Source organism: Drosophila biarmipes, chromosome 3R (genome assembly GCF_025231255.1).
Source record: "Drosophila biarmipes strain raj3 chromosome 3R, RU_DBia_V1.1, whole genome shotgun sequence".
NCBI classification, from domain to species: domain Eukaryota; kingdom Metazoa; phylum Arthropoda; class Insecta; order Diptera; family Drosophilidae; genus Drosophila; species Drosophila biarmipes.
Genome location: NC_066616.1, coordinates 25,396,846 through 25,416,199, shown reverse-complemented (window position 1 = coordinate 25,416,199; position 19,354 = coordinate 25,396,846). Strand labels below are relative to the sequence as shown.

Here is a 19,354-nt window from a genome sequence, read left to right as displayed (position 1 = left end):
GTTCTATAGTTCCTTGAACTGGGCGAAAGTTTGCGGCATGCGAGGATTGGACAATGTGACGTTACACAATTACCTTTCCCAATGCATTCCGTTGCAGCTTAAAGTGCCTGCAACTAATTTTGATGATAGCCGGAAATTCGTTCACCTCTGCCCGAAACTCGAAACCCAAAAATATTTTCGAGTTTTGACCCCTGGTTGGATTGTGGAATTCTCAATTAGCTAGTACAAACATTATTTTACCGGCCAGACACAAACATGTGCATCGTCGATGGGAAGGGGGGGCAAAATAATGAATTTAATCGAAAAAGTGCATAGAATAATATGCATGCGAAATATTTTTAATAGATCGTTTTAGTGGCATCCTTTTGTGCAGCACGCAGCATGCCGCATGCAAGTTTATTTTCTCAGAGTGCGAGCGGGCATATCCCCCCCCCCTTTTGTGTCTTGCAGCCGGGCATTTATTGGTTTTTGAATTTTAATTAAAATTTGATAGCCGCCGGCGCCAAAAAGCAGCAGCTTGGGCCCGCACAAAAATACTGGTTTTATCTGGGCATTTACGAGTAAGTTTTCCAGAGCAGCAGAGCGCCCCCTGCGTTCATCTACGCCCCTGGCATGACACTGACCGACCGAAGAGCCCTGCTGTTATTGTTGTCTAATATCGTCCATGGTTTTGTTTGGCAGCTGCATTTTCGAGTTACGCAGCTATTTGTGCGATCTCGTGTTCTCAATAAAAGTTTATTAAGCCAACACAAATGCTGCCCCACAGGCGGGTGCTCACTGTACCGGCGTACCAGTGTATAGCTGTGTATACCCGTGTACACCTTTAACCTCTGCCAATCAAATTACAGCCGTGGTTTACTGAACCCGGCTCAAAATTTCATTTGTGTTAAGCTGGCTAAATTGTTTTGCTTATTATGTGGCCCCCAATGCTGCTGGGTTAGCTGCTTTTGCATGTTGCACATGGCGTATGAGTAATGTTTATATGAAAATTATGCAAAATGCATATTAAAAAAGAGGGAAAAAAGGTAAAACCCCGCTTGTTGGGCTGCTCTCTAAACGTTGGCTGCAGTAAAAATGTGAGCCAAAAGCTTCTTAAGGATTAAAAACGTCAGCAATTTTGCGGTACACAAAAAAATGAGAGGGCTACAAAAATATACGAAAAAAAAACAGCGGAGGACGTGAAAAAAAGGGTAACAAAGCAAGGGGAATGGCCACAAAAATATTTAATAAATTTAACAAGTAAATAAGCACCGGCAGCAGGCGGGTTGGAAGTTGTAAAAACTGCAAGAGCGCTGGATTTTTGTTGTCCATGCTGCGGGGTTAAGGGTTAAGGGCCACGGGGGTCGCCGGATGCCACATGTTAATGATAGTTTGCCAAAGCCGCAGCTGCAGCAAATCTGTTGCCACACGACGGCTTTCCACGGGAATGTAAGCCCCGGACCCAGGACCCAGGAGCCAGGGCTTTGTGTGCCTTAGTTGAGTGACATGTAAATAAAAGTAAAGTGCGTTGGTGATGGTGGTGACGACAAAGTGAAACGAATGCCGGTGGAGCATTCGGCACATTTGGCTTTAATGCTGCATAATCGCCAAACAATTTCGTTTCTCTTCGCCTCAGGTTGCTTTCCAGAGGTGGAGGAGGGATCCTTTTGTTGGCCTTTTGATTTTCCTGCGAGTGTCAACAGTTTTTGCAAGCTGCACGCACAGGCGAAAGGAGCTGGGCAGGGCCCTTCGCATCTAAGGATTGCTCTGTGCTATGTGCTATGTTCTGTATGTGTCCTATGTGCTATATGTGCCATGTGCAGCTAGCTGGCTCTCCTGTCGGCCCGGTTTCGGGTCACTTAAGTTTTATGTGGCGAAACGCGTTACCAAATTGCGTTCAAATTGCGCACGCAGATAACAGTTTTTCATTACGGCACATAAAAGCGTTTGCCATTGTCCCGAACGCCCCGGCGTTGTTGTTTTGGCCTGGCCCATGCCAAATTGTTACGCCAACACGTGCCGCACTTTGCAGCTCATGTCAGCAGACAGAGACGTCCAAACATCCAAGCGTGCACATCCACATCAACGGGAGGGGACATCCAAAAGCAAAGGCACCACAGCAACAGGCACAGCTTTGTCCAGTTTAATGCTGGCCAGGGACACTTCGCACTCCAATATCCCCCAGGACACCCAATCCCTGCCCACACGTCGCCGTCACATCGCTGATGATTCCATAGCACTTAGATTAGAAGCTTTTCAAAACCACACTCAAAGAAAAGCGGGCGTGGGTTTTGCCCACTTTAATTCCTGGAAACAAAAGCACTTTAAATACATACGTTTCTATGCCGACGCTTGTGCGGAAACGCTTAAGTTCGTATAAATCAATTTTACTTTTACTTGGAACGATTACGTTTTATTGAAAAATTCTCTGTTTAAGAAGCTTAGAATTTCAGCTTTCCTTAAAATGCTTAAAGCATGCTTTTACTTGAATTTAAATAACTTTATTTTAAACATGAACGCTATTTTATCTTTTTTTGACTTGAAAGCTTTCTTGATGTTTTGTTTTTTAATTGTGAAATATACTTATATTTTAGTTTATAAAAATTATTTTAAACTAGCATATTTTTTATCTTTTTGTGTTCTTTTTTTCTTTCTTTTAATTTAGGTTCCAATCGGTTTTGATTAAAATATATAAAATTGACTGCCTTTAAGGAACTCATCTCAAAATAAAATGTATCTTAAGTTTGTGCTTTATGATATAAATTATATTTTATATTGCCTGTTCAAATATTTTTTAGTGTATATTAGCCCTTAAAAGCCAAACTCGTGCCTATTTACTGGCGCCAGTTGGCGGACAAGTTAATTTTTCAACGGCCTAAGCGCCCGGAAGCCGTTTCGAGTCCTCCGATTTCAGGCTGATTTAAATATGTGTCGCTGGCAATCGCAGAAAAAAGGCGAATCGGAAGTTGCAGAAATACCAACATTTTGTGTTATGCTACAGGACATCCCGCAGAAGATTGATGGGCGCCCGTCGAGACTTGTCTGGTTTTTGGTCCTGCGAGACGATTCGCTATGCCTTGGCCAAAGTTTTTGGGCAGCCATTGTATATAGCATGCTTTTAGGCGCTGACAATGAAAAACTTTTGTGCTTATCATGCGTGCAAGTTTCGCCGACAGTTTAATTGAAAAATACTTAGGAAAGTCGAAGAGACCCCCAGCTCAAGAGAGTTTCGAATGGCGAAAGCAGCTGTTCAAGTGCACAAGTGCACCGGGATAACACCTTCGCGGATGAGGATGCGGATGGGGATGCGGATGCTCTGGTGTCCTGCGAATTTAATTGCTGGCTTAAGTTGCTGGCCCACTAACCTAGTGAGGCTCTTAGCCCGGCCGACGAGCTCTCTCTTTTTTGGCGGCATTTCCGCCCGCTCTCTTCCGCTCTCTTTGGGCCAGGATAGTGTTTTTAATTTGGCCAGGATTAGGATGGGTTGCGTGCTTAATTTTAAAAAACTGCAAGTGAGAGCAGACTCCTCCGGTTTTTGTGGCATCACGTTCTCCTGGCACGTCTCACGCTTTCTTATTACGCACTCGTAAAAAGAAACGGCTGCTCCGTCGCCTCCCGACTTGGCCAACTCGTTCGGGATTATAGCCATTAACTTTGGCATTGCATATCGCTGCGTGACGTCTTTAGCGCGTGCAGTTCGTTTTCGGACCTGGCCTGTTTGTCACTGTAATAAACTTGGCAACAAATTGCCAGCCAGCGTGTGTCTTTTGGCCCCCTCTTCTCCCCACCCTTTTTTGACGTTTAACCCTTTGGTAGCATTTTGACACGCACGTGTCGACAAAAAATACAGAAGAAGAGCAAAAAAAAAAAATAAAGACGGCACATACATTTTTAAGTGATTAAAAAAGTACGTACACACACACAAAATTGCCAGCGAGCGGGACGGAAGACAATCAGCAAAAACATTTAAATGCGAGCAACGTGCAAAAAATAAATTGTTGTCAATGCGCGCGGGGTAAAAAACCCATTGCAGCCTCTTATCAGAGCAGGCGGAACACTTTGGACTTGGCACACAGCATCCACAAGAGGTCCTTCGGTCCTTTGGTCCGTTGGTCCGTTGGTCCTTTTCCCAAAACGTTTGGAATCGCAAAAAACCCGAGGCACATGAGTTCCACAAACACGAGGGGTCCTGAAGATCGGGCTTCGCAGCTCGCAACGAAGCAGGACTTCGGCTTGACGAGCCGACTGCCAGTGCGAATCAGTTGAAAAAGGTCCTTTGTGCGGGTCGGTTAGTGTAACGGTGCCATAACGCTCCCACTGGGATAAGCTGGCTTGGCCCAAAAGTAAACAACAACAATAATTAAATAACATTTGTCCCACGCTCCGGTGCACTTTCTCTGCGTAACTACCTATAAAAACTAACTGGGTAATCGGAATATTACGTAGCAAGATTAGAATTAGTTATTATTAAGCCACATAAACAAGAGACCGGCATGCCCCCTGCTTGGTGGGCAAAGATAACCCGCCGATAACGCGGTTCGTGGTTCAGTGGCAATTTGCATTGATGAACTGTGCGCGCCGCCCGCCGTGCATAGCAAAAACCAATCCGCAATCCGCAAGTCCGCATCCGCATCCCCGGAGCGTGGTGGGGTTCATCGATAATCAGAAGAACCCCAGGACCTCCAGACCAGAGCCTCCTCCTGCCTCCCGATTATCCTTTGATGTCTGAGTGAGTGCCAGAGTGTGTCTCAGTGTGCAAGCGCAAAGTGTGAAAAAGCGCAAAATAAATATTAAAAGCAAAACGTGCGTGGATTAGAAAGCATAAAACCGGCAAAAGGAGCGCAGAAACCACAACAACTACAGAATACCGCCAGCTGGTTGGCAGCTGAAGGTGCTGAAAGGGCACTGAGGCATTCGCTATAAGGTTGGTATCCCCCATCACATCATGTACTGGTAGTTCAATGCACTACCATCGCTTTTTGTTTGGCCCTCTGTTGGGTCTTTGGGGGTTTTTTTCTTCTATTTTTATTAGGGCCGCGCACGTTGGCGCATAATTTACGCTAACTTTTTATTTTGCCACGGGCCATACCTTTTCGCTTATTTCCCCTGGCAAGTGAGCTGGAAAGTTCGGCAACTGCAAACAGAAATTTGAATTTTTCCGTTAAGTGGGTCGCTCAAACTTGCACCTGTCCCGAGGCCTCTGGCATTTGGTCAGCGGAGCGAACATATGCCAACGCCCAGCAATCGGTTGACAATATGGGGCCCCTCGGTGCCCCAGACCATGGATCTGGGCTACCCGGTTCCATGTTGATTTATGACAATCGAAGACAGGGGATCCGATACCCCCGAAACACCCGTCTATTTACCCAAGTAGCTGGGTGTGCACAGCCTCCGTCCGACTGGAAACTAAATAATTATGTGGCCCAGGTGAGGGAGTCGGGGAGGCGGAGTGCCCACATTTCTGTCTGAGTAGGGTTGAGTTTAACGAACATTTATGCGAGTGCGGTTGTTTATGCTCAGGCCGAGTTATGTGGCACTCAAGAGGCGTGGCAACCGCACACTCACACACTCACCCGCACTCGCACACCCACAACCATTCACATTCACACTCGCACTGGGGCTCATTTCCCAGCCGCACTCATACGCCGTGTGGCACTCGGGCTGTAGCAACAACGTTTGCATATGTTCATCAAGAATGAATTAAAAGTTATTTTAAATTCGTGACACTCGCCTAATTTTGCAGGTCTCCAAAATGTTGGTGCACCGGGAAAATTGGGGGGAATGCAAGCTAAGAGCTTTGTCAAATAAATTAAAGCTTGTTTTGCAGATGATAGAAAAAATATATGCATCGGTAGAACCTTAATTTTACATCTTGTATTTGTATGATATTTATGAATATAACACAATTAATATTAATTTTTTGTTCTTCTGAAGCTAATTATTTTGATTTTTACTTACTAAACTTTAGTAAACCTTATTATTCAAAACAAAGCAAAAACCTTCAATGGGATAATGCTGTGATTTTATCTACATTGTTTTAGGGATGAAATATGTACATACATGGATATTATTTTTTAGGTTATAAAATCTATGGTTTTTAAAGTAGTCATTTACTATATGCTTTAAGCTTCCAGTTCAAGAGTATCCCTAACTCTTTTGTTCCTTTGTCTAAAAATCTCCCACTTGATCTCGAATTCCTCCCTGGATTTTTTCCCTGTGCACTTGGGCGAGTGTGGGGGCCCTACAGTGAGAGTGTGGGTCTGTCAGTTGTTCTCGGCGTTGCTGTGTTACGTTGCTCAAGTGGCAAGTGGAGGTGTCACCTGGCAGACAGGTATGCTCGCCGACTATGATGCTGCCACTCAGGAGCGCTCTAATGTGCATACGCTTCGTAGAAATACACCTATACACCGATATATATATATTCCCCCATAGGGGCAATAGTCCCCGGAAGGACCGGGCCTGGCAAGTGAATTAAATTTCAAATGTTTCTTAATTTACTTTTTCGGTTTTCCGTTGACAGTTCAAATTGCTATAACAAATTTTCTAGCGCTACGCATGCCACTCATCCATTCGTTCATTCATTTCACTTTGCTCGCAGGCTCTTGGGGGGCGCACATGCATAAGTGAAATATTATGTACAACTGTCGGGTTTGTTTTTCCTTTGCGCTTTTTCCTTCCTTGCTTTTTTGTTTGTTTTTCCCCACTTTCTTTTTTTGTTTTTAGCATTTTTTTCGTTTTTTTTTCTGGTCGTTGGTGGCGAAAATAAATGAAGCCATTCGAGCGCAATCAGAACTTCGCATTAAAGCGTAGCGCACACGCATTTCCAATGCGATTGTCAGATTGAGAGCACCCCAGCCATATAGCAATCGTGTTCCAGCAGCAGAGTCAAAGTTGAAACGGTTATTTCAGCTCGAGAAGATGGCTTAGGTGGCGAAATGCTGGCAGGGCCAGGTGGAAAAATGGGAAGGGTGATCAAGGCGAGAAAATCGCAGACAGGTGGCAAATGGAGCTAAATAAATAATAGTGAAACCTAACACTTATGGATATATTGGAGAAAATTATTAAAATAAAAAATCCTGAATATGAAATGAATAGAACCAAATCTGTTATAGATTTTGTAGTATTTGGTTTCTATATTAAGTTGTTCGAAATTGAAAATACTATTAAGCTCGCGTTTTATGAAATATTTAAATTCTAAATGAAATTGAATTAAGTGAAATGTAGAGCTGTAGAAAATAAAATTAAATACCAAATAGAAAATTAAATCAACTAGTAAACATTGAAAGAATTTCAACGTACAATTGGTACAGAATTTTAGCGTAAAAATCGCAAAGAAATGAGATAAACCCAAAATAATTTATTCCACATGCCGTTTGCTACAGGCACACAGATATGTAGGTTGTTCGATAAAAATAGAGTTGTAGAAAATGAGATAAAATTCAATTTACCGAAAGCAAAATATTCCACATGCAGTTCAATATAAAACATTGGATACAAAACGTTATAAAGATATGTAATCTAATTGCACCTTTAGTAGTAGGGAAATACAATGCTTAAATATAGAATTTTTCATTTGCCATTCTTGAATTCACTTCATTATTTCGGTTCCGTTTTGCTGATTTCCCCGTCCCCTGGGAGCCTGGCTGAAAGAGTAAACTGCAGGCGGCACTTGAGAACTTGGCTAAATGAAAGGAAACAAGAGGCAACCATCAGCGTCTGTTTGCTCGGTTGTCTTAACCGCCGAGCGCTAAAAACCATTTACAGTTTTCAGTTAACTCGGCAGCGTGCAAAATAAATAAATACTTTGCAAAACTTTCGACAGTCAGTCGTTTTGTGTGTTTTTTTTTTCGCTGAACAGCTTGCAAATTAAACGTAAACGTAGTGCTGGGGAATTACAACTTATTTGGAGTACCCATTGCCGATGTGTTCTCAACCTTTAACTGTTGCCGGGGCCCTTTGTTTCCAATGTTGGCCACAAAAACTGTCGCTACCAAATGAAATTAGTGTCGAAACGCTGCTCCTGCGAGTGCTGCATGCCTCGTCAAATCCGTTTCCGTGGCAAATGGCAAGGGCTCGAAGAATAGCGACAGACAGGCGACAGGCCGGGGCCGAAACATTGGGCGTCCTGGCCCAAAAGTGGGCGTAATCGCTGGCATCGTAATGGCGATGCCAATGCCTCCGGCAGTCTAGCAACCAACAACCAACCGACAGCAACCAACAACCAACAACTAGCGACCGGCAACAGCTATATTCACAACTACAACATTATTTCACTTTGGTCTAGGCTTACATTGCAAACAATTTTGGTAGCTTTTCGAGGAGAAAATAGAATTATAAAATGAAGAACAATAATAAAGTATCTATAATTTTAGAGATTTTGTATAAGTCTTGTATAAAGTCTTTAAACAATCCTTATAATACCTTTTTTTGCTCCAAACTTTTAGGAGAAATAACATTTTTGTATCTTCCTATAAACTATATTTTCTTCATTTGTATCTTTTAGTTGTTGGCTTAACAACACTTTTTAAACAGTTATTTTTTATTTAAATTACATATTTTTCTGAAGGTTTTTAGAAAATGTAGAATTTAATTGGAGCGCTCATCTATTTTCTATAGAATTCACGAGACAAGAGATTGTACTTATTACATGATTTTTAAATACATTTTTAAGTAGGTAACTAATTGTTTTTTTCTGTGCACCTAACCATTCGAGTTGCTGTTTTTTTTCTTGTTGCCAATGCCTTTTAAGTTGATTATGGGCTCCCTAATAAAAAAAAACTAGAAACAACAAAATAAAGGATGGAGGATAGCGGAGAGCAGAGGAAAAAAGCGGCGCCGTTGTGCTGAATGAAATTGATGAAGTAGTTTCAAAAGCTGCCACTGCCTTTGCTTCCGAAGAGCCGGGCAAAACCCTTCCTGGCCAAGGTAAATAAGCCTTGTTTTTGCCTCCTGCTCTTTGCAACTTGTTTGCTGCTAAGTTTTTGCCCAGAGCGTCCGCGCTTTCACCTGCAAATTGAATGGGATTTCGGGCTGCAGCCTGCGAAGTGCATTGCCCCGAGAGGCGGAGAACAGGGACAATGGAGTGCATGAACTGCAATGCATTCCGGCCAAATGGAGTCCTACTTTCAGCCCTTAAATTGCGGCCACGCTTTGATTAACTTCAATCAGCGCTGGGGAATCGCTTTCAAAATTAAAATTTATTGCCAATTTGCGGCAAATTCGATTAAGCTTAGGCCGTTCCATTCTGTTCAGCTCTCTTCTCCTTTATTTTTTTCGTGGTCCTCCGACACAAAGCCAAAGCCGAGCAGGAAAAACACTCAGCTGGACATGGACAAGGCAGGCAGGCAGGCAGGAAGGAAGCAAGCATCCTGGGCATTTAAATCCAATATGTAAATGAAAACGGGATGGGTAGCAGGAGCTGGTGCTGGAGCAGCAGCGGCAGGATCAGGCCTCTGGACTACCCCACTCGAACTGTTGAAAAGCTGTTGAAGTTTATTGGAAAAATATTCAAATCACGTGGGTGGTCTCAGCTCATCGCCCCAGCAACGCCGTCGACTTCCTCCTGGCTGTGTGATAAAAATGGCCAAGAAATTACTTATAGATTGAATGAAATCGTCAGGCGGCCACCAAGAGACTCCAGGTTTCTCGGTTTTCCACTGCTTGGCCTTGCAACATTTTTGATCAATTTAAATGCCCGGCTAAGACAATAAAAAGTCTTATTGGGCCGGCTTAGCTGGGGATTTCCACAGAGAGGCCTCTGCCTCTACCTCTGCCAGTGGCATTGGCATTATATTTTGGCCCCCAGATAAGCGTGCAATTAAAATTGAAGTCGTCCTTTGTTGGCCTTTTTGGCAAATGGCGAAATGATGTACCGGTGGAGGCTCTGGGCTTCTCACAAAAACTTATCTAATAAGTGTCAGTTGGACAACAGGAGCAACGTGCTGCGGCTGACCCCCGACCTCAAGGCGAAAGTTTCACTTTCACTTTTCTGGGGGTTTCACCCCCAAAAAGACTTTTGTCACTTTTTCGGGGGAGGTGGATCTGGGGTGTATATTTTTGGGAGTCGCCAGAGCGAGGAGCCGGAAAATCAATGCCTATAAATTGCTTGACGCCTGGCTCACGCTTATTTATAGCATAGGGATTTATGTTCGGCATATTTATTTATGAACAACAATTTGCCGGCTGCTTTAAGGCTCATTGATGCCCGAGAGAGGGTCGTAAATTAGCACAGGGCCTGCAGCAACAAATGTAAATAGTTCAATAACAAAGGCTATGGCGATGGCGATGCCGATGCCGATGCCAATACCAATCTCCCCATAGAAATAGAAATCCCAATAACAATCATGGGCTGCAGGCGGTAGAAACACATGGATGGGCCAGGCTAGAACGAACGTCTGTCGAGGGCAGCAATAACAAGTGGACATGTTTTATTTATGGAGCAAACGTAGACGACGACAAACGACATCGAAAGTAGCTGTTAAAATTGTTTTAATTTGCTGTTCGCAGTCGAATACACAGCTGAAGGAGAGAGCTCGAGCAAAAACAAAAACACCGTCGACAACATCGGCAACGACAGGACCAACAAGCCGTCATCAAATAAAGGCCCAGACTGAAGGTCAACTAGGATGCGAATGGGTCAGTGAGCCAAAGGCAACACAGGCCGGCCATCTAGGTTACACAAAAAGTACACGGAGAATGTGGCAAAAACCAGTTGATCCTGAGGCATTTTTTAAAATAAAAAGTACTTGAAGGAAGACGGTTTAAAGTTTGAAAACGTAGCAAAGAAGTTTTCTTTTTCGGTTTTGGAAAAGTATTTTTAGTTACTACACCAATATTATCAAAAAAAAATTAAAATCCTAATTGAAAAACATTTTGTTTTTGGCAATGTTCTTATTAGTTTAGATTTTTCTAGAAACCATATTTTTGGCGTATAAGTCAATTAACAAAAAAATTATAAAAAAAAGAATAAAAAATTCAAATTGTGCAATATACAATAATTTGGGTGATATAATTTCATATATCAATTTTTGTTTTGGTTTGCAACAATACATTACTTTTATTTAGAAATAAAAATCTTTTAAAAGCTAAAGAACATTAAAATTTATGTGAAATTGTTTTTTTTTAAAGCTACGAATTTTTCCGAGTACATTATTTGGACTTTTTGGTTTTGTTGAGCTTTGAACTATATTTGTGGCATATAAATCAATTAAAGCTTTGACTTTATGAAAATAAAATATTGAACCGAACAAAAGAGCAATGCAATTTATCGTTTTGCATTTATTTACGGGCTCATATCCCACTGAGCAGTCGATGATAGCCCACAACCCATCTTCGGCAGCGACCAGGAGCAAACACACATGGGTGCAAGTGAGTGTGGATGTCCTTGTGCGGCAGATGATACCCTTGTTGTTGCTGCCGATGTGCTGCTCCTGCTGCTCCTTGTTGGCTGGTTAAGTGACCAAATCGAGTACCAAATGGCCAAACGTCTGCTCCACCCGATGTAATAATTCAATTGTGCAGCGGACCAGGACCATTGCCCCTCAAGATGGATGGCTTGCATTGAGACTTGCCTTTTGGCGACATTTGTGTGACGTGCTGTTAGAGTCCTTGCTGAATTATGTATAGATATGCGTGTGTGTGTTTGCTGGGCGCTTCGAGGCGCAAATGTTCAAGCTGAAAACTTTGCCAACTTCGGAAAACAAAAAAAAAAAAAAACCGGCAGCAAGAAAGAAAAAGAAAAGTAAAGCTGAAAGCTGGTAGCAAAGAAAGCCAATGCCTTCAGTGGATTTAAGATGGCTTTGAGACTCGCAGTGGCAGCGGCAAAGCCATCGTCATCTAGTCATATACTCGTTGCCAGATAAGCATTTATACGCATTAAAGCGACAGCTAACTTTTGACCAACTTTTCCTCTTGGCAAAGTTATCAAAAATTCCACTTGCGCAGTGAATCAAGTGCCATTTACTGATTGTGCCACGGTGCGGCGGCTGAAAGGAGCTGTTCCTAATCCGCTTCACATTTTATCAGCGCTGTGACAGTGGCTCTCACATCCTTGAATTGGATTCCCCCTCGCTCTGTGTGTGCGTGTGTGTGTGTGTGTGTGTGTGTATTCATAAGTTCCAGAGTTCAGAGTCCCGGGTCCTGAGCCTGGCCTGAAGCCCTTTTAGGCCCTCTTAACGCCCCCAAAACTTCGAGTGGCCAGGATGAAACAGCTGACGGGAGACGGGGTCGTGTTAAATCGACGCCTAATGCCACATCTAAGCCCTTAACTAGGACATTGACAGTTGTCGTTGTTGGCGGGAAAACTCGTGAAGCTCTCGGAAAACTGGGGAAACTGCGGCAACTCTCCGAATGCCGTGGCATAATGAATTAATCGAAGGCCAGACTCACGCATTTCCATCGCAGCCACTAAAACTATTTGGACCACGTTTTATCAGCACGCTTTGGGGGCTTTCCTTTAATGTCCAAAGAGCTAGTCTTATTTAAAATTAATTAGAAAAGCATTAAATGGGGGATTTTATGAGACGTGCTTGTGGGATTAACAGATTCCATTGAGAGGTTGGCCTGGCCATCGACCAGCCGAAAGTGGATTCATGTACGAAAGTGATTACTCAACATTTTGTTACCAATTTCTGGTGAATTTTTCGAATGGCAAATATGCAGATGCCAGGCACAAGGCGGCTCCAAAATATGCCTTTGCCGGCCAGTCACAGACTTGGCGCATACGCCGTGTGGGACATGGTAGGAAACTACGTACGTTTGCAGTGCAGACCGAAAAATAACAAGCGATTTTTGGGGTAAAATAAAAAATCAAGTCATTTTGAACTACGGCAAACATGGGACCATAAACCGGAACGTACACCCGGAGAAAGATAGCCGTAGAAAGGCGAAAGGAGAGCGGAGAAAGGGGAGCTGGAACGTAGCTAAACATTTCCTCAATTTATTGGTGAAATACGATTTGTGCCAAGAGACTTTTACGGACTGGCTGCTGAGCTATGCTATGTACTCCAGATGCTTTTTGAGGCATCAGGGCTTTTTATGCAAATGTGGCAAGTTTATGGTTGTTGCATGTGCATGTGCATGTGCCAGTGCAAGTGCATGTTCTCTACGCAATCGAAGCATATGACTTTTAAGTGAACTGTGGTCATCATTACGCCGAGCCGAGTCGGGCTCCTCAAAGGCTTTCGATCGGTGTATATATTTGTACATGCCTTGGCCAGAAAAAAGACAAGGAGCAGCAGAAATATATTGCATAAGGGGACTGGACATTTGGTTTGAAGCGAGCAATAAGTGACAGTGACTGCTGGGAGGGGGCAATAAGGACCAGCATTCCGGCCCAGACTAAGCCCAAAAAGGTCAGAGGTTGCCCCTGCAGGAACAGAAAGAGAATACATGCAAATTCTGTTGAGTTAACAATTGCAATTTTTGGATTGTGGCTGCCTGCCTGGCTTTCTTGTGCCATTCGCAGGCTTTGCCTGTCGGTATGTTTTGTGCATTCGAAGCATTGTTGGCTTTCTGCTGCCTCCTGCATATTGACAGATAAATCAATCAAAGTTTAGCCCCTCCTCTCCACCCTTTACCCTCCATGTTACAACTGGCTAAAGTGGTAGTGAGCTTTCGGGTTTTCAACATTTGGTATTTCGCATCGGCTTCAGTTCACATGTACAGTCAAAGATTTTCAATTAAAACTCTATGTTTTCCGACTTGCAAACAATAACAAAAATGACTAAATTATCCCCAGGCAAAACAATGCTGTTCTAACAAAATTCCTCGTTCCCAGCACAAGCGGGAGAGAGTATCTTAGATAATCGAAAAACTTTTCCCTGCCATGTCGAATGGCTTCAAGGGATTTTCCAAACTACAAGTATATACATACGTATGTATGGGTGCTGCGTTAAAAAACGATATCCGATTCGCTTGCAGGCGTTTTTAGAAACGCCATTAGTGCCTGGCTGAAGCTATTAAAAGTGAAAAGTCAAAAGCAAAATTCATCCCTTTAACGTGCAACTTTTAGACCATAATTAATCATTTCTTGTGGCATTTCGTGGCTTCCCGTGCCTGTGTGTGTAGTGCCGTTTGGAAAACTTTTAACTAAAAACTCGGTATTGGCTGAGGCATCAATTATAATTAGCTGGAGTGTAGGATCAGGGCTTAATTATACAATTGGTGGACCCACGGCCGCCATCCCCCAGAAACGTGGGAGTAGCCAAACTATGGCTGATTGCCAATAATCAAGTATACGCCGCATGGCGCCGGGCACAAAGTTTTAAAAGCTGCGTGATTTGCGTTTTACGCTTTTAGTTCACAATTTGTCTTCTATTGACGTTGGATATTGCGCATTTTAAACAATTTACGGGGGTATCAATATTTGCCGAATGTGTTTTGAATATCAAATGAGAGCGTCCCGGATTGCGTGCGGAATGCCATTTTGGGCCCTTTCGTCTCGTTTCGTGGCGTTACGGTTCAGTTTCTGTGTCCCTGTAAATTCATTAAAAATTTGCTACCACACGGCGAGCACAAAGCACAAATCCGCAGCGCAAATACAAATTTTGCGGCCTGAAAATGCGAATGGGAAACTTTTGCGTGTGAGTGATAAAAGTCCCGGGGTTTGCTTTTTCGGTCTTCCGGCGGAGGCTGTTCGACGAACTATTTGAACGCGTCTATAAATAAACACGGATGTTCAGCTGCTGAAGAGCCTTTTCTCGCCCCTTTCGGTTTCGGGGCTCACGACATAAATCGAATCTTATTTATTTTGGTTTTGCAATTTCTTGAGCACGAGTGTTGCTTGCACAGATAAAACGTATTGAATGCCCTAAATCGCATGCCGGCGTAACCCAAAAAGTATATGTACGCTCAGCGCCTAACCATCGTTTGTTGTTGTTTCTAATGCCCTGGTCTAAGTCCTTTTGGCACCCTCGCACAAAGCGGAAGCGATTTGTAGGGGTTGCCAGGGCATAGGAATTTTGTCATCCGGGTTGACCCGAAGGGGTCGCTGATTGATATATGCACAGGGGGTAAATGCGGGGGATGAGAGATACATTTTTGAATTGTCAATAAATGTCGAAATTTGCTGCATCTATGAATATAAATCATGAAAAGCATTTGGCAAAATATTCTCAGAATACCATTTGTAATTCTTGGACTTCCAATATTCTTTCGAACTTTTTCTGTCCCAAATAATTATTTAAAATATTGTACGAATACATGTATATTGTTATATAAATACCTATGGTAAGATTGAATTATTTATTTATTTATATAATAATATTTCAGATACCATTGGCTGACAACAATTTTTAGTTCAAATATTGTTAGCATTATATTATTCCACATTGGTTTTATAATTGTTGTTTGTTAAGATATTTCAAAAATGTGTCAGAGTGTTGTTCGTTATATTTCCTTATTTTTTTTGTGCTGGCTATCCAAAGTATTTAAGATATATATAAGAGCATTCACCAGTCGCCTTTGTCCAATCAAGAGATCCACATCTTGTTGCTTTATTTATTTGCACACAGCGGCAGGAGGAGGACAAGTTTAGCATGAATTCGGGTCAACTTTATGAGCAGCCAGGCAGTGCGTGCTGCGTTGCTTTTGGGCCGATTCTTTGCGTCTCCTGTGTGTGTTTGTTTGTTTGTTAAATTCTGCAAAATCCTTTCATACAGAAAATGGCAAGCAAACACACATCGCAGCTTGCTTACAGAGACAAAGGAGGGCCGGCGCGGGAACCCGGCGAATGAATAAATAAATAAGCCAGTGCCGCTGTTCCTGCTCCTCGAATTCGGAGTCCCGTATCCCGGATCCACTTCCAAAAACTGAATCCCAATCCGTATCCTCGGCCGAATCCTTTGAAGGAGCCCCATTTGCTGACTGACTGCGCTGGCATTTTTTGGACAGCGAGCAGCGGCGAATGGCAAATGAAATGCCGTGCAAGAATTTATAGAAAATTTATTTATGCTCCGCTCTGTTCCGTGGCGTTCAGTTCCGTTCCTCTGGCTACAAAGTAAACAAATCTAGGAACGTGCCCCACATGTCCGGAACTCGCGCCCACACCTAACCACGTGTTGGTATGCGTATCCCCAGCACGAACACATACACGTTGTAAGGATGTGGCGACCCGTGAAAGCGAGCCAGAAATTAAATTTTCGCAAATTTGATTCGTAATGCGTGCGAGGAAATTCGTTTAGCGTGGATTGTCAAACAATTGAAACTGCCTTTTACACTTAATTGTCTGTTTATGCGTCAATCAGTTTGGCCACTGAGCATCTGGCTGCGGTGGTTCCATTATGATCCCGGGATCCCTATTCCCTTGAATACCTCAGCCGCGCCCCAGAACTTCTTATCGGCCTTTGTGATTTCGTACACGTAGTGTCACGTTCTTCAAAATATGAAACGTTCACTGATTTTTAATGAAGCAAAGTTGTTGGCCTGACTTTGGCCAAAAGGTACAAAGTCGGAAAACTAGGAGGCATCCCTCCCCTCCCCCGACTACGAGAAGAACCCAAAAAACTTCGCAGTCCTCTCTGATTAATACGTGCACTAAACGAGTCCTGGCTTCTCCACCTGCTAGGGCTGCCTTGCCTGGAGGCATCTCCTCTAAAGTCCGGCTACATCGTTACGGTCATGTACGCAATAATTAAAAGTATCGAAACTTGTGTGCGACTCCCTCCCGTGTATCCCCATGTATCCATGTGGCCATGTGTCCAGCTGTGTGGGCACTTGTCGCCTGGCCGCGCGGCCACTCACTGCGGCTGATTGCAAACGCAAGCCAGTAGGGGAACCCCCTTGGCCCATGGCCAGTGTGAGAGATATGCCACGTTACGTATACGACATGTGTGGTCCGGCAGTAGGGCCGTGAGTGGTGTGTGTGTAGTGGGCATGCGGTACGTGAGCTTCAACAATTGTGCGGGATTTCTTTTGCTGTGTTTTATCCTCCCATTCCACGATACAGTTAGAAAAACGCACTCATAAATAAGAAAGGCTAATTTTCTAAATCATGCCCTTATAAGTAGGCTACAAGAAATATCTTAAGAAATAGACATGTCCTTATCACACATTTTCTTTATTTTAGATTCTAGGGTTAGCCGTTTGTAAATGTCTGCTTAAAATAAATTACTTTAAGCGTATATCTCAAAGTCTGAACAGAAAAAAGGTTTTAGTTGGCAATCAATTAAAGTGAGTGCGAGAGAGATAGAGATATGCGCGCAGCAAACAGCTTTGTGTGCTTTATATGCTTACAACTTTTTAATGAATTGCCCGATTCGACCCATTTTTGGAATGTAGATTGGTTTTGACAATCGCAACCAATCGCTATGTTTTAGTTATCTTTGTTTTCAGTTCGATTTGCTTAATGACTTCTAAGTGTTTCACTATGCCGTTTGCTCAGTGTGCGAATGCCGGCTGGCTGGGCAGTCAATTTAGGGGCATGGCCGCTGTGGCATAGATTGCCAGCGCACGGAACAAAGCAAATGACAAATAAACAAACAAACAAACAAACGAACGAAACGAATGAAACGAAACGTAGTCATTGGAGTTGCTGCACACGGAACGTGTGTATAAATAAAAACTTTGCAACAGTCGCCCCAAAGTCTCAGGCAAAAGAGTAAGAAGCGGTCCGGAAAGGGGGGTGGCGCAACCAGGGAAAATCCAGATAGCCAGAGCAGAGAAAGCGATGCCCCTCCTCACTAATACACAAATACACTTAAGTTATTGTTACTGTTATTTAGTTAGTTTATGCCACTTTGTATTATGTGAGCTTGAGTGTGCGTGTGGGTGTTTACTCTTTGTCTGTGCCCGTATTTGTTCTTCATTGTATTGCATTTTCTTCTGATTTTCTTCCAGCCGCCACCGCAAAACCGGAAAACCCAGCAGGCAGCGCCGACAATGAATCAAACAACTCCACTTTGATTTGATTGATTTGCGCTGCGTCAGCTGGGCGCGTGTGAGTGAAAATCGGGGGTTGGAGGGTTCGAAGTTGAGAGTGCAAAATGAACAAACAAAAATTGAAAAAAAAGGAGAACTCGAATCGGCAAAGCAAATAGGAACATGGACAGCATATGGAATTGTTTGCATTGGCAATCAGACAGCAGGCAAATATATTTTACGAGGCCGAATTTCAAAATGCTATCGAGTGTATATAAAAACCTAAGGCACTTGGGATCACAGTCAACAGTCACTAAAAAACTGAAAACTTTTGAATAGTCCATTAACCGAAGCATTTTAAATTTATTTTCTAGAGGCTTTTATATAAAACCAAATCATTAAAAGAATTTAAAACGCTTTTCTGTGAGTATTTATTAAGCATTACAGTGGCTTAAATTCATAAAAGTCTCATGAAATACATGTTCATTTATTTTTGAATAACCAATAATTTTGCTTGAGTACTTAAATTCTCTAAGCCCCAGAAGTATTTGCCACTTTACAACCAGCCAATAAATCAGATTAATGAAAACATATTGTACCTTAAATTTATAAATTCAGACTGTTCACAAAACGTCTGAGAAGGGCATTAAGTACAGTGAAGTATTTGCAATTGATTTTAGGGTTTCCCAACCAGCAGCAATTTAAACACAAAACACCGAGGAACCCACTCAAACTCGGCTAGGTGTTACTGCCACACAATATATATATACATATATTTGTATGGGTCCTAGGCTTAGGCCCCAGGATCCCAGAATCCCGGAATCCTGAATCCACTCCAGAGAGTCCTGGGCTTTTTTATTTGCCGGCTGCTGGCGGTAACATGAAAATTTACTTTGCATGAATTTGTTCGTCACGCTTGATTTTTTATTTATACATCAAGCTGGGAAACCAAATATGTCACATGGGTGTGCGTAGGCCGTGAACGGATTAGGAGCGTAGCCAGTAAATGGGTTTGAGGGGGCTTTTCGAATGGCAAATAATAGATTCAAATCCCACAGACTCTTTTTGTTACGGTGTGGGCATGTAAATTAAATGCGTTACGGTTGGGTTTTATTTTGTAGTTAATTGCAGGTGCCAGCGCACTTTGATAATCCCTTTTACCTTCCTATCCCTGAACCACGTTTTTTACTTTAGGGAATGGTGGACCCAACCAAAGTACTTTCCTAGTCCATAAACCGATGAAAAAGCTTTGAAAGCGAGCACTGCAAGCTAATTAAAAGTCAAACAGGAATGACTTTTGCCATCCTATAGTACATGCATATGCAACAACATGGCTCGAATTTGACGCATTGCTCATACGCAATGTGGGCCAGCAGCAATGTCGAACAATAGCGTTCCGTAAACTTCGAGCGATTGACCGGATGTAGCAGAGGGAGACAAGGATGTAGGGGGACAACGCTGGAAAGGACATCGCAGTTGGAGCTGGATAGCTGACTGCCTGGCTGCTGACTGCCTGGCT

The 19,354-nt window shown here is 43.0% G+C and overlaps 1 protein-coding gene across 5 annotated transcripts in view; it reads left to right on the top strand.

Moving 5' to 3' along the window:
- The first annotated feature begins 4,255 nt into the window (after positions 1-4,255).
- The window catches only part of LOC108024736 (uncharacterized), a 61,560-nt gene continuing 46,461 nt past the window's right edge, over positions 4,256-19,354 (top strand). For 4 of the 5 annotated variants that reach the window (XM_050889076.1, XM_050889075.1, XM_017094833.3 and 1 more), the window contains exon 1: positions 4,256-4,903. The gene's annotated coding sequence lies outside the window, so the exon portion shown is untranslated. The remainder of the gene's footprint in view (positions 4,904-19,354) is intronic. The other variant, XM_050889077.1, reaches the window with a different exon arrangement.